Source organism: Alligator mississippiensis, chromosome 9 (assembly GCF_030867095.1).
Source record: "Alligator mississippiensis isolate rAllMis1 chromosome 9, rAllMis1, whole genome shotgun sequence".
Classification (NCBI taxonomy): domain Eukaryota; kingdom Metazoa; phylum Chordata; order Crocodylia; family Alligatoridae; genus Alligator; species Alligator mississippiensis.
Window position 1 is genome coordinate 42079956 of NC_081832.1, and position 20719 is coordinate 42100674.

The 20719-nt window shown below is 48.3% G+C and overlaps 1 protein-coding gene across 3 annotated transcripts in view; it reads right to left on the minus strand.

Moving 5' to 3' along the window:
• LOC102559534 (protocadherin alpha-C2) overlaps positions 1–20719 on the minus strand; it is a 267699-nt gene that overhangs the window by 234770 nt on the left and 12210 nt on the right. The window lies entirely within an intron of this gene.

Genomic DNA, 20719 nt, shown 5'->3' on the forward strand with positions numbered 1-20719 from the left:
AGAGGGGAAGTATCACCTCCTTGGGCCTATTCGTCATGCATCTGCTGATGCACGATAAAGTGCCATTGGCTTCTCTGATGGCTTCGTCACACTGCCGGCTCATGTTCATCTTGGAGTCCACTAGGACTCCAAGATCCCTTTCTACCTCTGTGCCACCCAGCAGGTCATTTCCTAGGCTGTAGGTGTGCTGGACATTTTTCCTCCCTAGGTGCAGCACTTTGCATTTCTCCTTGTTGAACTGCATCCTGTTGTTTTCTGCCCACTTGTCCAACCTATCCAGGTCTGCCTGCAGCTGTTCCCTGCCCTCCAGCATGTCCACTTCTCCCCATAGCTTTGTGTCATCTGCAAACTTGGACAGAGTACATTTGACTCCCTCGTCCAAGTCGCTGATGAAGACATTAAAGAGTATCGGTCCAAGGACCGAGCCCTGCGGGACCCCACTGCCCACACCCTTCCAGGTTGAGACCGACCCATCCACCACAACTCTCTGGGTGTGGCCCTCTAGCCAATTTGCCACCCACCGGACTGTGTATTTATCCACATCACAGCCTCTTAACTTGTTCACCAGTATGGAGTGGGATACCATAACGAAGGCCTTCCTGAAGTCTAAGTATACGACATCCACCCCTCCTCCTGTGTCCAGGTGTTTCGTAACCTAGTCATAGAAAGAGACTAGATTGGTCAGGCACGATCTGCCCGCCACAAATCCGTGCTGATTTCCCCTCAGCATAATTTGCCCTGCTGGGCTCTCACAAATGTGAGCCTTGATAATTTTTTTCAAAGACTTTGCCAAGGATGGAGGTGAGACTGACTGGCCTATAGTTGCCCGGGTCCTCCTTTCTCCCCTTTTTGAAAATGGGGACCATGTTAGCCCTTTTCCAGTCCTCCGGAACTTGGCCCGTGCGCCACGAGTGTTCGAATATTCCCACCAGTGACTCTGCAATGATGTCGGCCAGTGCCTTCAGCACCCTCAGATGGAGCTCATCCGGGCCTGCCGACTTAAAGGCATCCAGTTCTTCCAAGTGACTCTGCACCATCTCAGGGTCTACATACGGAAGTCTGGCGCCTTGCTGCTGCCTCTCTACAATCCCAGTGAGAGACTTGTCGTGTCCCTCACTTAGGAACACTGAGGCAAAGAACTCGTTGAGGTGTTCAGCCTTGTCCCCCCTGTCCGTCACCAATTGTTTCTGCCCATTTAGCAGGGGTCCTATTCCTCCCTGGGCCTTCCTTTTACTCCCAATATATCTAAAAGACAATTTCTTGTTGTCTTTTACTTGGGTTGCCATCCTCAGCTCCATGGTAGCTTTGGCCCGTCTAACTGCCTCCCTACAAGCATGAGCAGAGGAGGTATATTCATCTTTAGTGATCTCACCTTGTTTCCACTTTTTATGTGCTCCCCTTTTGGCCCGTAGGCTGCCCTGGATTTCTCTGGTCAGCCATGGAAGCCTCCTGGCCCCTTTCCCTCTTTTGCCTCGCTCGGGGATCGTCTTGCTTTGTGCCCAAAGGATCGTTTCCTTAAGGCACAGCCACCCTTCTTGGGCTCCCATCCCTTCAAAACTCCTACTCTGCAGTGCGTCCTTGACTAATCGCCTGAGTTCATTGAGACCAGCTTTCCTAAAGTCTAGCACTTTGTACTAGCACCTTTGGAGCACCTTAGATGCTGTAACAAACCTCTTCCACTCTGCCCTGTGTTTAGCTAGCTTTGTGCACTCTGTCAGTTGAAGCCCCATCTAGTTAGTCCTTAATAATGGTTCCTCAGCTATTCTTGGGTCTGCCTCTTTTTCTCTTTCCCTTCACTATGCCCTCCATTATGGTGTTGGCAAGGTTGTTATGTGTCCAAACCCTTGCAGCTGCCTTTGTCACACAACCTCCAACAACAGTTCATAGATTCCAATTTCTTAACTGATTTGCTGCTTGACAGGCACATTTGAAACAAGACACACAGCAGTCTCCTAAAGCACAGCATTTCAAATGCCTTAATTCTGTTCTCTAACTTTTTATTAGGTGCCCATGTCTCACATCCATAAAGCATCATAGAGATGACCATAGCATGCCACAGAAGTAACCTTACCTTCAGTATAATATTGCTGCTTGTCCAGATTTGCTTTAGCTTTGTTAGTTGGCCGGTGACAATGGCTATTCTTGTCTTGAATTCCTGTTCAGATGTTAAGTCTTCTGTGATGGTGGTTCCTAGATACTTAAAATTTGTTGTTCTTTCTAGTTTTTCATTGCTTATCTTCACATCAACATTGCCCTTGGTGATCTTGGAGGTTGTCACCAATTTGCTTTTCACAGTCCTTATTTTCTTTCCATAGCTGTTTGCAGTTTTGTCTAGCATTTCTGTAAATTCTTGAAGCTGTTCAGATGTCCCTGCTATCAGTTCAATATCATCAGCAAAGCACAGGTTGTTGATCTTCCACCCCCCAGCTGATACAGTTCCTGTGAAATTCACTAAGGTGTCTGACATTATTTGCTGAAGGAAGAGGTTGAAAAGATATGATGAGAAACAGTGTTTCATTTCGAGTTTAGTTTCATTTTGAAAGCACTGTTCCATTTCATTTTGTTGAAACAGTTTTGAAGTTTCGAAACTGTTTTCACGTTTTGCCCAGGTTATAATATGGAAGTACAAAACTGGAGGAGGAGCAGCCTCCTATCACGGGCAGATTAGGGCCAGCACCCCAGGGAGGAGTCCAGCAGAGCCCCGCAGCCCTGCTGGGGGTGTGGGCAGGAGGCTGCCATTGCTGCCTCCCTGGGATCTGAGCTGGTGGAGGGAGGCTGAGCCCAGCCCTGGCACTGTGCTCCACTACCCCTCACTGGGCTCAGTTCCATGGGGCTGTGTGACAGGGGGCCTCCTCAGGGCCAATCTCCATGGCCCGCCCCCTGTCTTGTGGGCAACCACCTGCCTATCTCGCCTGCCACGCCTTTGATGTTAATTGATTCAATCAAGATGTCAATTAAGCGGGAGGCTGCCCATTCATACCCCAATGCCAGGGGGCGCTCTCTGCGGCTCCAATCCTCCCCAGTACTGCAGCCCAAGCCTCACAGATGGCATCATGGTGTTCACATAGTCACCGGCCCCCCACTGGGCCCCAGAATCATCCATACAGGACCCCTCTATTATCCTCTCCTATCAGGCGGCCACTCCGCCGTCATCCGGGCTACCTAGCCCCACCAAAGCCATGTTCCCCTCTCGGGCATGGTCCCCCCCCCGGACCTCCGGCCTCTTGCCCTGGCCCACCTCCAGGCCAGTCAGAACCCCAGGCCCTCGGCTCTTGGGCGTCCCTCGCAGTAGGCCCCTGGCCCTTTTGACCCTCCTGGTCCTGGCCCCAGCTTGGGCCAGTTGAGGGTACACTCTACTCCGGGCTGGTCTCTAGCCCCTCACTCTGTCTCCTCGGGCCTCTCTGTGCCACTACTCCCTTTCTCCAAAGGGGCAACCGCAGCACCACACCCTGTACTCCATCACTCTCTCGGGGTCTGCCCTCTGGGCCCCTCCAACATAGGGTTACCCACCCGGCGGTGGGAGCTAGGGGTTAAGGTGCCCCGACCCACCTTTCACCGGGGTGATCACTGGCCTGGTATTTCCTGGGGGCTCCCGCACCACTGAGAGCCCCACCAGGCCACCCACTCCCGGCAGGGTGCAGTTTCAGGTCATGCCCAGGACCAGGAGCCTCCTTGCCATCCCCTTGCAGCTCCCCCTTACCTCCGGGTTGTTCCCAGCAGCCCTTCGGCCAGGCAATGTTGCTGCCTGGCTACCAGCAGCCAAACTACCCTGCTTATATAGGCAGCCCTTGCCTCTAAAATGGCTGCTCTAATCAGGCACCTGGAGGCTGCCAGCTCCAGGCCCTTAAAGTGGCAGGCACACCCAGTGCACTGCCACAGGCTGCAAGCAACTGGAAACAGATCAAGGTGGAGGCAAAGCACAGCCCCCGCATTACTCCCTGCCCACCTCCATCAGACTTCAAGCCGCTGGGCACCCAGTCCGGTTCAGGTGGATGGGGCACAGCCTAGGGGTTGCACTGCACCCCTCCTCCTTCAACCAGGCTTCAAGCTGCTAGGAACTCAGCCCAGTGCAGGAGGTGCAGCAAAACCCTGGGGATGTGCCCCGCTTGCCTCCACTATGCTTCAAGCTCCTGGGAAGCCTGCATCGGTCTGGATTCCCAGCAGCTTGAAGCCCGGTACAGGCGGGTGGGGCACAGCTTGGGGACTGTGCTGCACCCGCCTCCACTAGGCTGGGTTCTCAGTGGCTTGCAGCCTGGTGGAAGGAGGAGGGATGCAGCCCTGTGGCTGAGCTCTGCTTCCCTCCACCGGGCTCATCTCCCAGCCCCATGGAACTCAGCCCAGGGGCAGGAGGCAGAGCACAGCCCTGGCTTTAACTGCCTCCCACCACTGGGCTGAGCTCCATGTGTCTGGAGCCAATGGGCATGCAGCCCAGCCTCAGGAGGTAGGCAGAGCTAGCACTGTGCTCCAATTGGCTTCACCAGCCCCAGGGAGCACAGCCTGGTGGCTGGAGGTGGGGAGCGCCAGGTCTGTGCTCCCTGCTGGGCTGAGCTACGTGGGGCTGCGCAGAGCCACTGGGAGCACAGCCCTGGCTCTCCCCTGCCTCTCGCCAACTGGCTGGGCTGCTGCCTCAACTCAAAACATTTCAAAACTTTCAAAATGTTTTGACTGGCCTTTGTTTCATTTTGATTTCGCTGTTTCAAGTTCGAAACTAGTTGAAACAGTGTTGAAATGAAACAGCCGGTGAAATTTTGCACAGCCCTAGTTATCAGGGATCTGTTGATATTAGGCTGCTTTATTGTGAGCCAAAGTGCTTTGTGCTGCACCACATCAAAAGCTTTCTTGAAGTCTATGAAGTTATGGTGAAGTTCTTTTTGGTGATCATAGAACTTTTCACACAGTACTTGGATGCTGAAGATTTGCTCTGTGGTACTTCTCCCCACTCTGAACTGACCTTTTTCTTCTGCTAGCACGGGCTCTACTTGAGGCTTGAGTCTGTCCAGTATTATTCTTAGAAGTACTTTGTCTGGATGGCTAATGAAACTGATACTGTGGTAGTTTTGCTTTGGTGGAGATTCCCCTTTTTAGGAGGCAGAATGATGACTGACGTCATCCACTGGGTTTGCCAAGTTTTCTCCTTTTCATATCATGTTTCAAATTTTGTAAAGCATACTTCTTATGTTTTCACCTGTCTTCAAGAGTTCTACAGGTATAAGTTCCCAGGTGCTCTCCAATTCTTTAGGCTTCTAATGGCTTCTTCTGATTCTTCTCTTGAGATGTCTGGGTTGTCCTCTTCGTTTTGTTTCAGGTCCTCTTTTCTCTAGTTGGTCAAGTACTTTGGGCCCCATTTGAATGCTGCAGTTGTAGAGTTCCTTTGCATACTCTGCCCATCTCTTGTGTATTACATTGTTTTCTGTAAGCAGTTTTCCATTTTTGTCTTCTACTGCCATTGTTCTTGCTTGGTGTGTTTGTTATCTTCTTCAGGCTCTCAAATGCTTTCTTGCTGCTGTTGTTCTCAAAACTGCATTGAATTCCTTCACACCTGTTTAGAATCTAGTTTTATTTCACCTTTTCTTATTTCATTTCTTACATTCCTGTTTACTTCTCTGTAATAAGACTGCTGGAGACTGAATCAAAATGTTAGGTTTCAGTGCTCATTGTGCATCACACATGTCAGTGATTTTGTAGTTCATTCATGGTTGATTATTTTTCTTAGCTCTGCTGTTTCTTTGATCACTTGAGTGAATCCTCCTATAATGTGTTGTAAATCAGTTAGCATTAAGAGTGGTTCAAATATTCCTTCAATTTTTATGTTGAAATCAGCCTTTATTGTGGGATCCCTGAGCTTTTCTAGGTCATATTTGATTCTTGGTGTATTTTTTGTTTGCCATCTTCTTCAGTTTCAGCTTTTATTGTCATCATTACAAAATTGTGGTCACTGCCAACATCAGCTCTGGAAAATGATCTGGTCTTATTCAGGTTGATGCTTAACTGGAATAAATTAGACATGAGAATGTAGTCCAATTGATTCTTGCAGGTGCCATTAGGAGACATCCATGTCACACTTTTTGATGTTTTGTGCAGGTAAAGTGTGGTGGCACATACAAGGTTATGAAGTTGTATGAACTGTAGTAGTCTCAGGCCTCTGTCACTGGTTTCCCCAGTCCATGTTTCCCAGCTATGTGAATTCTCTATGTGAATCCGTACCAACTTTCACACTCCAGTCACATTGTACAAAAATGTCTTTCTTTGGTGTCTGAGCTATTGTTTCTTTGGATTTGCTGTAAAATTCTTCAGTTTCCTCACGTAATCACTGGTTGGTGCATACATGTGGATGATAGTGAAGTTGTCTGATGAGGCAGATATTTGGATAGAAAGGATTTGGCTTGTAATTTGGCTTGCATGCTAAGTTATGTTTGACTAAGTCTTTATGTACCAGAAATCCAACTCCTCTCTCATGACCATTCTCCTCTCCTCTGTGCCAAAACTTGTGTCTGTCTTCTGTTAGGAGCTCTCTTGAGGGTGTTTTTTTCACTGAACCTCTGCAAGCATGGGTGATGGCTATCCAGCAACTTGGGGGGCGGTCTCCCAGTGGCCAGTTGCCACCAGCACTTCTTCTGCCCAATTTCAGGGGGGGGCACTACCACTCTCCATGCCCCCTACCAACTAAAGCACTCACTCTCAAGGGGGTCACCAGCACTCTCAGGGGGCACATGCTGCCCCCCCCCATGTGTCTCCTATGTCTGCAAGCCCAAGGAGGTTCCATTTGTAACGGCTCACCTCAACAGCAAGTTTTTCAAGTTCATGTGTTGTATGCAGTGTTCTCATATTCCAAGTTCTGATTGTGATTTCTTGTTTGGTGAGTTTGATTCTTGACCCAGTAGCGTTGTTGGCCTCTCTACCCTGGATGTATTCAGCAGAGGAGGTCAGCTCAATAGTAGGATGCTTTTCAACTTCATCCTACTTAATACCAATGAAGGATGAAGTTATTGTAGACCCAGGCCTCCACTGATCTAGTATGTGGTGAATTGCTTTACATCATTGGTGATTTTCAGGCAAAGTGACCTGGTGGCACCCATCTCCTCTCCAAGTATGTATGGCCATTGGGTCACAAGGAGCTCATCCACCCTTTGACAGGTCTTGTTTTTAATCCTGCTTGGTGTTCACACACCCTCCTCACCCAGGCTAACCCATGTGGGGGTGCCCGTTTAGTCACTGACAACCCTGTTGGCACTGGATTTATGACACAGATACCTTGTTCCAGGCAGACCCAAACCCTCAGACTGGCCATGACCTCTCCACTTGATAACAGATTAATTTTATTGATACACAGTGGTAGTAGACAAGAATAATACAAATAATTCTATGTCTGCCAGTCCCAGGGTTCACAGAGGGAAGTTATGTCTGGCCACTCAGGATGAAGCTCATGTAGGTTCTTTCTTGAATGTCAGATGTCAGCAGCCTGTAAATCAAAGGTCGAGGCCCATCCCCCACCCCCAGTGGGGTAGGTGAGACAGGGTAGAGGTGTGTCCTCTCTCCGTGGTAGCCTCAGGTTCCCCTCTTGGAGACCCTTTGCTGCTCTGAAATCCCTCCTTTTGTATTCTTTTTCCCCCTCTGGTGACTCTTCATCTCTGGGCATCATTGATTGGTTTCTCTGTGAGCATCATAGTGTCCACATTCAGGCCTGTCAGCATATTCCTTTGTTTCACAAGCCCATCACATGCACACATTTTAATTTGGGCTCTTACTGGTTTCTCCTAATTTGGTCCACCGACCAAAACTGGAAATCCCAAGGGCCTTGCAGTTGGGCACTGTGACCTAGTGCCAATGCTGCAGGGTCCCTTATCCCTGTTTTGGAACAGTGTTCATGTCTTTAATTTCCCAGCCTGTGTATCTGCTGGCTTCAGACACTGTGGGCCTTGAAAGAAACTTTGTCACAAACAGGCTTTAGGAAATCAATTAAGACTTGCTGTTCCCTTGGACCATTATTCTAATGCATATCTACTTTACCTACAAGCCAATTCCCAAAAGCAAACCTCTAAATACCATTTTCTAGTCATCAACTTGACAATGGAACAGGTTGTACATGGTACCAGATAGCAGTCTAAGAGAGGCCTGGCCTGGTATTCAGCTGGCACCATCAATGCAGGTTTTTCAGCAGGGGCTCAGTGAGGAGGATGACATCCTGAGAAACTGTTTCTGAGGACCTGGAGGCAGAGACAATATCCCAGGAAGGGCTGCTGACAGATTGCCACTCTAGACCCAGTCACAGAAAGGTGACTTCAAAGAATAAATGCCTAGTCCTTACTATTTATTATTTCGACTGACAGTCCTGTGTACACCTTAGTATTGAAGGCTGCAGGTTATATCACTAATCTCACAATGGGAAAATACCACTTGGTTTACAATGTGGTTGGCATATGAATGGGGTGTAGGGGAGGTGGAGCCCAAAGAAATAAGCTAACAGGAAGAATCACTCTTTCGAAGGGTCAGAAGCCATCTAGTGTTGTAGTCTCTCTTTTGATAGAATGTATTGCTGTGATCAAGTTGTGATAGGTGAATGAAGATGGACTTTGTTTCCTCTCTTTTGGAAAGACCCCAGCAGGTTACATTTATACTGAGCCTCCCACACATGAACTGTCTCAGGAGTGGCGTCCTTGGCCTCTGCACCATTCACCACACTGAGACCCCAAATGAGGGGGCTGCCAGCATCCAGGGCACCCTGGATTCTTGAGTGATTTGGCTGCTGCTTATGATCTAGGGGCTGACCCCAGCACTAGGCTAAGTGAACTGCCATCATAACTGGAGTCCTCCACATCTATCCAAAATCCACTGGGCCCGGCCTGTCATTCCTGAACATAATGGGTTCCTGTCTATCAAAGAGAGAGCAAAGTGCAATTATGGAAGTTGAACCTGGAACCATCATCATGTGACCAGCCTGTATTTCCCTGCCTGTCCTAAATACTTTCAAGGGATTTCTCATCACCACCTCCTGACTAATATGGCATCAACTCTCAGACTCCCAGCATGACTCCCCATCCATAAAGCCATTCACCAGCAAATGCCCATTGTAGCATCCACATGAAAACAGTGCTTGCAGCATTTGGAGGCCAGGAGATCTCTGCTGAAGGCCTTTTGTAGAACAGCTAGTCCTGGATCCCTGGAGGGATTTGCCAAAAATCAATTGAGTTCTTGAACTTTCCAGGACAGTTTAGGCAACCTGGCTGGAAGGATCTTGGAGACTCACTGCAGCAAAGTATTGAAGTCAGCTCTGGATTACATATTCTAGCTGTGAAGATAGTCTTCCCCTCTGTTTATATCTTCCAGTTAACATGTCCACCTACTGCCCTAAAGCATCTTTGCAGAGCTGAAAGAACAGTGCTAAACAGTTATTGCAGTGAGACATTGACTAGATTTTCTGCTCTCTGAACCACAATGATTTTACTATATGACTTAAGATGTGTACTTATCTTGCATTTTTAAACACAGACGCTAGTCATGCTAAAATATGAAACTAGTTTAGTTTTGTTTCACAGGCATGTATATATGCTTGATAGAAAAGGTAACAATGGCATTAGAGAAAGTTATCTGAAAATGCTAATTTTAAAGTAGAAATTGTTGCACCTTTCTTAGTTGCATAGCAACTGGGGCAATTTAACAGGCCTGCTAGACAAAGGTCCTGAAGGCATTGTATTAGGCTGTTTCCCATCAGTCTTTCTCTAGAATGTCTGCTACATTGCATCCTATACTCAAGGAAGCAATTGGATATTTTTGGTATATTCTATTAAGTCACTACAGAAAGGTCTCAGTAAATCATTAAGAACAGAGAAGGTTGAGAAGGGATCTAGAGGCCATCTATAAATTTGTCAGGAGCGGGGAGGGCAGGAGACAGCAAGGAATAAGAGATGCTGTTTACCAGGACACCCCTTGGAGTTACTAGAAACAACAGCCACAAACTGACAGAGATTTAGATTAGACATCAGGAAGAACTTCTTTACCAGAAGGGTTACCAGAATCTGGAATGGGCTTCCAAGGGAGGTGGTGCTCTCCCCTACCTTGGAGGTCTTTAAGAGGATACTGGACAGGCACTTGTCTGGGGTCACCTGACTCCAGCATTCTTTTCTGCCCAGGGCAGGGGGTCAGACTCAATGATCTACTAAAGCCCCTTCTAACCCTAAACATCTATAAAATCTATGAAAACAGAAAACAAGCTAGTTAATTCAGTATGAAACATGCAAATATGTCACTCAAAAGTGTCTATTACAAATACACTTTCTCTAAATTTTCTCATGATCGAGATCAGAACAGGGCCAGGAAAAGCTTTTGAAACTATGCCCAAAATGATTAGCAGTGAAGAAGTTATCAGTGTTCGCATTCACATGACATCAATAGACTGAGAATTTAAGGGCCATCCCACACCCACAAGATGGAGGAAGAATATTGCATCTCTTACAAATACTGGACTAAAATTAATCGGTGGTGCTAAATTGTTCACTTTCTTCAATCACAGTATAACTGATATTGTTGAGTTTAATCTGTGCATGTGTATGCATTCATTGTGTCCATCTTTCTGAATTAAGTTCAGTGACTGTGTTGGCTCCTTGGGGAGGAGAGTCTTAAAAACAAGAAATAAAATAAAACAGAAACATTTAATTTCTAAGCAAGTTTCATTCAATGATGAAAAATGACTGGTAAAGTGTAACAATGACTACCAACTGAGCTGCAGCTTTGCATGTTGGGTAAGTTTCTTTGAATACCACCCTTTTAAAATAAATTTATGGAGTTTTAAATCCTCCTACTAGATTTAAAATTAAAATTAATTATTTACCAAAAATGCATAGTTCTATTGAGAAAATGTATTTCCTCCTGTGTTTGGAGTTAAATTTAAAATAATTTTTGCACCATTTACTTGCTGCCTTGCACAGTGGCAACATTTATCTCAACAGAATCCTGACAATATGGTCTGGTGGCTTTGTATACTATGCAAGCATTGCAACTAGAAGCAATATAAACCCCATAATGCTGGGCATTGCCTGTCTCAGTAAGCAAACGCATCCCTACACCAGTCCACTGGGAGCAGGCATGTTACCTCTCAGTATAGCAATGCCCTCCACAATGTAAACATCAAAGGTTAAAGTCTGCAGGAGTCCAAGAGTTCATAAAATTACTATGGTTATGCTGGGCCAGTTTCCGTAGCCTGCCTCACACAAAGAAGTGACTACTAGCATTATGTCCAGCTACCTTATACTCACCAGCCTGAATGACCAACTCCTCACAGCTAAGTTAACTGGGGAGACCTGTCAACATGAGTCTAGAATGAAACTTCAAACTCACTCTTTCTGAAGCCATAATGTGCACATCTACCCTGCCTTCTGCCTAAAGTAAAACCAACCATGCACACCAGAAATGATTATTGCTGTGTAAGAAATCCTTATACTTCAGAAAATCTGAACAGAAAAGTGATTTCAAACTTTATTCAAAATCTACCTTCCTCAGTGCTGATCCCACTATAGTTTTAGTTCCCATCATCGGCATCTCTGTAATAATAGTTGTCCTCTCTCAGTTACTCTTATGGGTGCACCTACATATTCATTAATGCACAGTGATTACTGCACATTTAATATAGTACTTGTATAATCAAGTACTAAATTAAATATTCAGTAACCAGAGTTACTGTGCAGTAGCGCTGCCAAATGCCTTTTCAGTGACAGTACTGCCCAGTAGCCTAATAATACTGCTCAGTAGCACATTAGCACTGTCTGTGCTGTGACGCACTACTGCACAGTATTATTAGGCTACTGCACAGTTAACAGATGCTATCATTTCAAATAACACAGTTGTCTGCCTCAGAAGGGCTCCTTGACTAGCCCTAGCCATCCCTTTCTAAGGTCAGTAGAATTTTGCATGCCACAAGATATGGAAGACTCCAACAAGGCGCTTCCCCAATTTCCACCCTGTTCTTGCTTTTACCTCCTCACAATTGCCTTCTCTTGCTATAGAGCACTTCCCTCTGAGTGTTCCTACACCTACCTGTCCACTGCTTTGCCTCATTTACAGCTCCACAGCCTTTCATCCCTGCACCATGGCTGTTATATGTCAGATTATGGAGTAAACACAGTGTCTTGGGGATCCTGATAAAAACCGCCCCTTTTTCAGCTGTTATGGAAGGTTTCTTAGGTCCTCACTATCATGTCTGATCCACCCACATCCAAAGGAAGCTCTGAACTAGAGTGTGTCCCAGGTGAGATGGAGGAATTTGATTGGCTATGATCACAAAATGTCTCCATCGCTCTTTCATCTGGAGTTTGGGCTCTTTGCCATGTAACAATTATACTAAACAATCATTTTCAGGTATCAGTTATTTAGAACCAGGTCCTCCTTCATGCCAAGAATGCAGGAGCAGCAGCCCAAGCGGGTACAGGGCACTCAGCAGGGGCTACACAAAGCAGGGGCTGAATTCTCTATGGCAACAATAGGCACGTAAATGGGGAAAGGACATATGCCCTGCCAGGACCTTCTCCTCACATAACACCCCCTCTGAGAGACGGAGAACTACCCAGGTGACAACTGCACACCCCTACGTATGTTCAGTACAGGGGATATGATGTACGCTATTGCTGAGACAAAAGAGCAGTGCAGACACTGAACTGCAACTGTCCTACAGAGGAAAAGAATGATCTGTAAGCCTTACTCAGTGTCATATCTGGGTACCTGCTGGTTCCTCTGTCCCTTCATCCCCCAAGGAGGGCAGCTGGGGCCATTTTCCAGCATGGTTCTGTGCTTTCTGAATGAAATGAAACCCTGTCCAGAGGTCCAGAATAGTATCTACATACCACTTACAACCCTGTGCTGGGGGCTGTGGTATAGAACTTAACACAGGGATTTGCTCCATCCTTCACCCTCCACTTTCCCCTTCGCACGCAGTGCCTGGGCACAGAATGACCTGGAGTCCATCCCTTCAGACTACTTCAGGAGAGCTGACCTTCCTGCCCACCATGAGTAAGAGAATTCCTGCCTTTTATGTCCTTTCCCAACCTCAGTCCTCTTGACTCTGGTAGGGACAACCCGGCACTGCCGACCTCATCTACTGAACAAATAACTTTCGTCTCCAGGCACACTGAGTAGCTCCACTTTTGCTTTTGTTTTTTTCAGAGCCAAACCCAAAGAGACTTCTAAGCTCCTCCAGCCTACAGACCACTATCCCATGCTCCTTATCCACATGAGCACTAATGACACAGCTTGGAGTGCTCCCAGCCAGGTCATGAGGTGCTACAGGGATTTGGGAGTGGGGCTAAAGGGTCTGGGGGCACAGGTTATGTTTTCTTTGATCCTCCCAGTCTCAGGATATGGGCTGAGGAGGGAGAGGAGGATCCAGGTAGTTAACCAAAGACTGCAGCGCTGGTGTCATCAGGAAGGCTTTGGCTTCCATGACCACAGTCCGCTCTTTGGTGAGAGAAGCAGTGAGCTGCTGGGAAGAGATGGCCTCCACTTTTCTCCACTGGGGAGGAGGCTCTTCTCAGCCAGACTGGCTGACCTGCTCCACCAGGCTTTAAACTAAGCCCACTGGGGGACGGGGGGCCTACTGCCATTGCTGGCCTGCTGAGCAACCCTTGCAAAGCCAGCAGGCCAGGACACTTAAGGGAGCCCACCCCTCCCCCAACCCTGGTACAATCTGTGGGCAAGGCAAGAGCCCCCAAGGGGACACTTTCCTGCCTGTACACAAATGTCAGGAGCTTGGGGAATAAGCAGGAGGAACTCATCCTCCTGCTTAACGCAAATAATTATGATGTCATAGGGATAACGAAGACCTGGTGGGACTCCACCCATAACTGGACCACGGGTATAGATGGCTATACCCTGTACAGGAGAGAGCAAGTAGATAAAAGAGGTGGGGGTGTAGCTCTCTATGTTAAGGAAAGCTACACGTCCCTGCAAGCTGATATTGGCGACCAGGGTGGATGACTGGAGACCCTCTAGGTTAAAATCCATGGGGAACATGGCACAGGGGACACAATGGTGGGAGTCTACTACAGACCTGCCACCCAAAGTCAAGAGCTTGACCAGGAGTTCGACCAGGAACTGACTGAGGCCACATGCTCCAGAACCATGGTTGTCAATGGTGACTTCAGCTACCCAGACATCAAGTGGGAGGATCACTCAGCAAAATCTGAGTGGTCACAAAGCTTCTTACCATGCGTGGATGACCTCTACCTGACTCAAGAAGTCTACAGGCCAATGAAAGGTAAAGCGCTGCTTGACCTGGCACTGGCAACTGGAAATGACCTAATCGGTGACCTAGTGATCAATGGGAAGCTGGGTGACAGCAACCACGAGCTGATCACCTTCACCACCTGCCGTAAATCTGGAAAGTCAGTCAGCAACACTGAAGTCCTTGACTTCAGGAAAGCCGACTTTTTGATAAGCTCAGGAGGCTTGTCAGTGAGGCCCTAAGGGACCACGACCCCAGGGGAAGAAGGGGAGTTAAGGAAGAGTGGTTGCTCCTCAAGGGAGCGATCCTCAATGCACAAGCTAATTCTATTCCATCTTGGAGGAAAGGCAGCAAGAGGGCACAGCAGCCCCCCTGGCTCTCCAGGGATCTAGCAGACCTCCTGAGGCTAAAAAGAAAGGCCTACAAAGGATGGAGGATGGGATTCACCTCCAAGGAGGAATATTCTGCACTGGTCCAGTCCTGCAGGGAGCAAACCAGGAAAACCAAGGCTACAACTGAACTCCAACTAGCTTCGAGTATTAAGGACAATAAAAAGTCCTTTTTCAGATATGTGGGGAGCTGGAGGAAAAGCAAGGGCAACACTGGACCCCTGCTAAACTGATAGGACAACTGACAACTGATGCCCAGGAAAAAGCCAACCTATTAAATGGGTACTTTGCATCGGTCTTTCATCAGTCCCATGGGACGTCTATGCCCACTATGGGACAGGAAGGTCTGGGTGAGGGAGATCCCCTGCCCTACATCAATGCTGACCTCGTGAAGGAACACCTTGAGAGACTGGATACCTTCAAGTCAGTTGGCCCTGACAATCTACACCCCAGAGTACTCGAGGAGCTGGCGAGAATCATAGCCCAGCCCCTGGCATGGATCTTCAAGAACCCCTGACACTCTGGTGTAGTGCCTGAAGACTGGAAGAAGGCCAATGTGGTGCCTATCTTCAAGAATGGGAGGAAGGTGGATCCAGCAAACTATAGGCCCATCAGCCTGACCTCTATCTCGGGGAAGGTCTTAGAAAAGTTTATTAAAGAGGCCATCCTGAATGGGCTGGCTGATGCCAACATCCTGAGGGATAGCCAGCACGGGTTTGTTGCAGGTAGGTCTTGCTTGACCAATCTCATTTCCTTTTATAGCCAGGTGACCTATCACCTGGACAAGGGAGAAGAGATTGATGTCATATATCTTGACTTAAAAAAAGCCTTCAATCTGGTATCCCATGATCACCTCTTGGTGAAACTTCCCAACTGTGGCCTTGGGTCCACCACAATCTGCTGGCTGGGAAATTGGCTCCATGGTCAGACCCAGAGGGTGGTAATTGATGGAAGTCAATTGTCATGGTGCCCTGTGACCAGTGGCATCCCCCAAGGCTCTGTCCTTGGACCCATATTGTTCAACATCTTCATTAATGATGTGGACATTGGAGTCAGAAGCAGACTGGCCAAGTTTGCCGATGACAACAAACTTTGGGGCAAAGCATCCACACCTGAAGACAGGAGGGTGATCCAGGCTGACCTGGACAGGCTCAGTGAACGGGCGGATGAGAACCTGATGGTGTTTAACACTGAAAAATGCAAGGTTCTCCACCTTGGGTGGAAAAACCTGCAGCATCTTTATAGGCTAGCCCTACAGAAGGAAGAGACTTGGGGGTCATCATTGATCAAAAATTAACATGAGCCTTCAATGCAATGCTGCAGCTAGTAAAGCAACCAAAACACTGGCTTGAATCCATAAATGCTTCTCAAGCAAATCCCAGGATGTCATTCTCCCCTTGTACTCGGCCTTGGTGAGGCTGCAGCTGGAGTACTGAGTCCAGTTTTGGGCCCCACAATTCAAAAAGGTTGTGGAGAAGCTTGAGAGAGTCCAGAGAAGAGCCACACGCATGAACAGAGGTCAGGAAAACAGACCTATGACGACAGGCTGAGATCTATGAGGCTCTTTAGCCTGGAAAAACGCAGGCTCAGGGGTGATCTGATGGCCACCTATAAGTTTATTGGGGTGATCACCAGTATGTGGAGAAATGTTTGTTCACCAGAGCGCCCCAAGGGATGACAAGGTTGAACAGTTATAAATTACTGCAAAACTGATTCCGGCTGGTGATGAGGAAGAATTTATTTAGGTCTAGAATAGCCTGCCATCGGAGGTGGTTCAAGCACCTACTTTGAACGCCTTTAAGAGAAAATTGGATGCTTATCTTGCTGGGATCCTATGACCCCAGCTGACTTCCTGCCCCTCGGGCGGGGAGCTGGACTCAATGATCTTCCGAGGTACCTTCCAGCCCTAATGTCTATGAAATCTTTTAAAAATCTTCTAGGGATTTGGTCCACTTTTTCATAAGAACCTCCTCTCCCACACTTTCCACTGTATCCATTCATTCAGCATGACATTCCCTACAATGTCTAGGTTTATACCTACAGATCAATTTTCTTCAGACCTCTGGTTCCATTATGTCAAGTTGTTACATATCTCAAAAGGAAATAAGGGTTTTTTTATTTCTTCCATTGCTTCTTTCTCACTATTTGTCACTGCTATTATTACTTATGCAAATAAATTCTTAACAATAATTCTGTCACCTGTGTTGATATATTTTCTAGATAACATAGCACAAAAAAAATCTTAGTCTTTTGTATTCTGAACCTGAATTTTGGCATCTCCATCAATTTCAGTAACTGCCTTTTGATGGAAGAAACAAGAAAATCAAAGGTACTATAAATGTTTACCTTCACAGGTTACAGTTAATACATGCAGTTCCCTCCCAAACTCTGATAGTTAATTTCTTACAGTTTTTAATGGGCCGGAAGTGCAAAGCTTAAAGTGATGCAAAATAATTAAACATCCATGTATTTAAAACAAAATTCCCATTAATGTCATAACATAAAATGGTGGGTGGAGATTCTGAAATGAAGAGGCAGTGTACTCTCCTAGCCTAAAGAAGTTGTTGTGATCAATCATCTGGTCACATGCAACACAGCCCAATAATTTCACCCAATACTTTCTGCAGCCTACCCAAAACTTCAGTTCAAGCTACCACATCACTTATGACTCAAAGGGATGCCAACATCTGGAAGCCAAGACAAACTGATTGCCACTAGTAATGATGATGTTGATGATGATTATGATGATGATGACCTATTATTAAGCAATGTGTCTAGTCCAGCCACAAGTTCCAGGCAGGGAATATTCAGTGTATTGGAACTAAGTATCAAGTGTGTTTATATCAAGGTAGTAGAAGAATCTACATTGCAATTCTCTTTTGCAATGCCAGACATTAATGAAAACTCAGCACTGGAATGGGAGGGGATAAGCAAATGATGATTAAAAAGTCTTGCAGTTGATCACAATTTTTCACTAGCCTGCTCTTAAGAAAAGAGCTATGGGCCAAAGTGTACTTGAACTATCTCATCAGCAGGGATCAGGGTTTTCCATTTTCCATGGAAAAATGGAGAAAACCATGGATTTCCTGTTTTTATCAGAGAAAATGCAGATTTTCTCTTTTAGCAGAGAAAGCCACACACAGGCTATGTGTAGGGGGCACAGGGGCACATAGGCATGTGCCCCCCCCCTGAGATTGGCCTTCGCTGGCCAGGGAGTGGTGAGCACGGGCCGATGCCACCCCCTGAAAAGCACCAACGGCACTTCTGGTTTTTCTGTCGGCGCTTCTGGGGTCCCTCCCCATTGGCACTTGGCCACTGGAGGAGCTCCCCAGTTGGTGATCGGCCACAGGGGGATCCTCCCATTGGCAACTGGCTTGCTGAGGGACTTCCCCCCCCCCCCCCCCCCCACCACCACCGTTGGCGATAAGCTGCTGCTGTCTCCCCAGAGTCAGGAGGCACCAGTCGCCCATGAACCCGTGGATTTCCCTCTTTTGCAAAGAGCTGTGCAGGTGGGCAGAATTCCGGCCTACAGGAGCTGATTGCAAAAAGGGCAGGAAACCCCCAGCCCTACCCAGAGGGGGAAGGGAGGGGCCTGAGCCTGTTAGTCCCAAGGCTTACCTCTGGCTCATTTTCTTTCTGAAACCTGTAAGGTTAGGTAAGTGGGGCTTGCAGGGGGTGGGGGGCAGGCAGGGCTGGGGGCTGAGCTGGTTGTGGGGGAAGCTGACTGCAGGGAGCTGACTGGAGTCAGAGGGAGCGGGGAGGTGTTGGTGAACCACGCATGCCCTGCTGGCAGCATGGAGACTGTCAGCGGCACTTCTCGGCCTGACCAAGCTTGGTGAATCCATGCATTGCTTCCCTTAATGGCCCATAGTACCTTTTGGTGGTCCACATGCAGCCAGCTGGGTGCTCTGTGCCTTTCACTCAGGGGACAGGGAGGACCCATGCCCCCCAAACTTGTGCATGGGGCAGGCTGCAAGCTTGAGCTCCCACCCTGCTTCCTTCCTGTGGGGCCCCTGCAGCCCTGCTGACATGATCCGGAGTGACTGGGAACAGCGCGGTGGTGCGGGAATCTCCTCATCTCCACCCCCGCCCTCGGTGATGCACCTCCTGCACCTGCCATCCACTTCCCTCAGTACAGCCCCACATGCAGGAGGTGCATCACTGGGGCAGTGCGGGATGAGCAGCCTCTAGGAGATCCCTGAGCAGCCCCACTGTTCCCAGTCACGTTGGGTCTTGGGGGAGGAAAGCAGGGCAGCAGAGCACAGTGGGCCCATGGCTGCCCACCACCATTCTCAGCCACCAATTTTCCCTACCACCCCACCCCCCCGCCCCCCTCCCGGGCAACCTGGCATGGCTGGGAACAGTGGAGGAGCTGAGCAAAAAACCTCCTCACTGCTTCTTGCCCCTACCCCCCGCTGCCCCAGCAACATTCCCCCTGTTTGTGCCAGTGCTTTGAGGGGCACAGCCCCATGCAGCTGCCCTCACTACAGCCCTGCACACTGGAGGTGTATTGCCAGGGCACTGGGGGGGTGGGGGCAGTGAATGGCGGTGAGGAGGTTTTTTGCATGACTCCTCTGCCGGGTCATGGGGGTAGGGAGCAAGGTAGCAGGGAACAGCAACAAGCTGGAGGCCCGTGTTCTCTGCTGCCCTGCTTCCTGTGACCTGACGTGGCTGAAAACAGCAGGGCTGTGCCCCTCAAAGCACTGACATGAGCAGGGGGTGCATTGCTGGGGCAGCAGGGGGGTGAGAAGCATCGAGGAATCCCTTCATGGCCCTGCTGGCCCCAGCCACGCTGGGTCACACTCACTGGGCTCCAGAAGCCCCAGGGGAGGGAAGCAGGGCAGGAGCTCGAGTCTGCAGCCTGTGCCTGCCCCAGGTACAGATCTGGGGGCCAAAGGTCCCCCCTGCTCCCCCAGGAGTGCATGCATCAGTGGGGAGCTGGGCCTATCCCTCCCTTGACAAGTCACCCACAGCCGCATTCTGCTCCCGGCTGGGGCCCTGCAGCTGCACGTTGAGGCCCCAAGCCTCACCCTGGGCAGCAGCCTCAGCCTGTGCCTGCTCTGGATACAGATCTGGGGCGGGTGGGTCCCCCCTGCCCCCTGGGAGTACACATGGCAGTGGGGAGTTGCCCCATCCGAACCCACAGCAGGAAGGAGCAGGGGGAGGGGGCTGTGGTCTGGTTCATAGCCCTGGCAACTTGAGGACCCCTCCCGCAAGGCTTGGGGAGCAGGGGCTGTGGGTGGTTGGCAAGGGACACTGGCAAGGCTGTGGGGGGGAGTGAGGGACACTAGCAGGTCTGGGGGGCCGGTGGGAGGCTATATCCAAAAAATACTAGCATATGTGGACATGATACAATAAGCTCTCAAGTTTACCTTTAAAAAAAAACCAAGGTCTTCCCATTCTAAAAGGCCTCAGTGGGCTACTTCTTCTTTTGAACCGATTGATCATATCAACTGCACCAATATTTATAGGTAAGGCTTTACTAAGTTAAGAGTTTTTGACAAAAAGACCACATGCCCATTTACCATTGAGTACTGGAGGACAATGTTACCAACAGTATAAAGAAAAACACCTTCCTACAACATGTACAATGATGGGAGGAAGAAGAAACACCCTGGAAAGGGAGCAACTAAACCTTCCAATAAACTAACCAGGCAGTGAAAAACTAAACAAAAGAGCCCTGTTTTATGTTATAGTCTGAAGTGTAAGAGGTAGGAACAGGACCCTAATGCATTTTTAACTATCTACCACTAAATTCAAATACCCTTAAATTTCTAACTGCAAAGATTGTCATGACTATATGGCACTTTACTTCCTGCTCATCATTGCAGAAAATGGCTTCACAGAATAGTGACTGCTCTGATCAAAATAACATAGCATGAAGGTTTCATTCCAATAGACAATGACCAGGGTGGGAAGAAACCACCAGAGCTTCCAGGAAAAAACAATGTTGGGGAATTTGCAATATAGGATTTGAGGTAGGAAAAGAATAATTCTTAATCTATAAGAACCGACAGCAACGTCATCCAAATCCTTAATGCAAGATAAGAGAACACAGGAGAGTGCGTGACACACACCTGAGCAGCGAGACCCAGGTTCAGCACGTACCCCTTGCCCGCCTCTG